This window comes from Corvus brachyrhynchos, unplaced genomic scaffold, assembly GCF_000691975.1.
Source record: "Corvus brachyrhynchos isolate BGI_N302 unplaced genomic scaffold, ASM69197v1 scaffold83, whole genome shotgun sequence".
Taxonomy (NCBI): domain Eukaryota; kingdom Metazoa; phylum Chordata; class Aves; order Passeriformes; family Corvidae; genus Corvus; species Corvus brachyrhynchos.
Window position 1 is genome coordinate 211,096 of NW_008238464.1, and position 2,498 is coordinate 213,593.

The following is a 2,498-nucleotide window of genomic DNA, read 5'->3' on the forward strand; positions in this document are numbered from 1 at the left end:
AGGATGGCCGTGGCCCGGCCCAGCCTGGCCCAAGCAGGGCCTGGCCGGGCCCACTGGGCCCTGCTCGGGCCCTGCAGCCGCCTGTCCCAGCGCCGGAAACGAGAGAGAGCTTGGAGGGGGAGTTTGCCTATTCTTAAATGTGGATCACAGAGGTGATCACAACTTTAAGTGGCTTAGAGAATTGTCCATATTCAAACTGGCCAGCTGATAGGTTCTATCAGTTCCCAGAGGAAACTGTAAGCACCCCTTAGCAAGGACGTCCCTTCCGGGACTATGCTTGCTAACCTATGACAAGAGTGATGACAAAGGCAGCAGTATATAAAATGAGACCATAAATCACAGGTATAACAAATGCCATCATTAACTGCAGCACAAGACTCCAGTGTGGATTAACAGGCTTTAGTCCTAAGTGTTGCTCCAGCATTTCACAAACCCCTGCAGCATACGATAAATGTCTCATCTGGGGTCTGTGGTATCTCTGAACCACAAGTGCACTTACTTGCCCTGACCAGCCTCACCTGGGACCCTCTATCTACAACCCAACTGATTTCAACCCATGGCCATATGTACCTGCCCCAGAAACCTTGTTGGAATGCTGATCTCTGGCTGCATTGAAGTGATGCCTCTGCCTGGCCATGAATCTCATGGATCCTGGCGTGCAGTCGTATTACCACTGGAATTTCAGGCAATTACATAGTTTCAAGTTTATCTGTTACCTCAGGCCAGTACAGCTACCTTGGCCATGCAGATGACCCAGGGAATTAAGGATGATGCTTAGAGGGATGATTTGACAGATTGCTGCAGGTCCTCTCATGGTGGGACCTTCATACAGTTTTCCCTCAGGCAGCTCCTGAGGGATATGATATCCTGAGGGATATCAGCAATTTGGATATGTTGATTAACATCCTAGGTGGAGAATTTGGCCTTTTCCTGCAAAGGCTCCTCCTCTAAGTAGTTTGTGCTGCAAGATAGATTACATTGTAAATTGTCAAGATATTTGTAAATAGCCTTTAGAAAGGGGGTTTGTATGCAGTTAAGATAATCAGCAGCAATGATATATGCCTGTGCTGGGTGATCACCAAAGGCCAAAGCCAGAGCTGAGTAGAGCCATTACTCCACTCAGGAGTCTCATCACATCCAGATGAAAGCACTACCACAAGGACCTGCAGTGGAGCTTCTTATTACCATCCATCTGGTGACCAGCTGTTCAATAGATTTGGCTACCCGTGAGAGCATTATTCTATATTAAGGTCCCAGTAAGTAAGTTTGTCTTTCTAAAAAGCACTGTCCATGACTCTCTCTGCAACAACTGCATGAAGAAAAAGGTAAATATTTTGATTTATACTCGCATGCTGGAGAAATATGGATTTGCATAATTGTAGTAGCACTTCCATATATTCACTCGTCTGCTATACTGGCCTATGCAGTACTTTGGATATTTCAGTTAGTTTAGATAAAAAGCATGAAAGTAGGCAGAAATTAAATTTTCTGTCCTGTTATCCAGGTACAGAACACCAGAAGCATGCAGTGTGACCCCACCATTCCTATTTGCAGCAAAATTTCAGGCTGCTCTGTCTCATTAGTATCTACCTCCATACATCAAAAAAACCTTAGACTTAGGTGTAAATTCTCCACAATTTCAACCTAAAACAGCACTGTAAAATTCAAAATTCTGCCTATAATCTCTCAATTAAACCCCATTACTCACACTTAATTTTAAGATATAATGCATAAGTTTTTTAAGTCTTACTTATTTGTGTAAAAGGACAACTAATGGCCTCGGATATGAGGGGAGAAAACTGGCATTTTTACACTGCATTGAAACTTTTAACATTGAAAATCCTTACAAATCAGCATTAAATAGAAAACTTTATTAATTATCTATTAATGTGATTTATATAGAGAGAGAGAGTTCCTAAAAAAGTACTAAAGAAAATCACATTATCTATAACCTTATCGGAAGCATAGGAACATTCTTAAGAATCTGTCAAGTCTCTAATAAAATGTAGGCTTTCTTGGAAGAAGATTAAAGATTCTGTTCAAAGTACTTCTATGAGCAGATGACTGTAGACCTACTTTAATAAACCAGATGGGCTGAGGGATTAAAAACTAATGCTGTATTTTTCAACTGGATACAACCTGAAGTTAAAATACTCTTTTTACATCATACTGAACATTATTACATTGTAAATCTACAAATAAATAATGGAGCTGTACAAGCAAGGAGTGTGGAACAGAAAATTGATTGAATGCATTATTATAAGTAATTTGGTGATTCTGTGGTTGGTTTTGTCATATGGAATGACGGAATTGGGTAATCAAATTTAGCGCTATGTTGTGGCTTGTGACAACAATGTATAATCCTTTAACAAGCTCCCTCTTGAAACACATTTACCTCTCCTTAGAGAAGACCATTTTGTTTTCACTGTTCTGAGAGTTAGCAATATTATTTCCAGCCAACAATGAACCACTGTGCATCTATAATTGTGTATAATTTT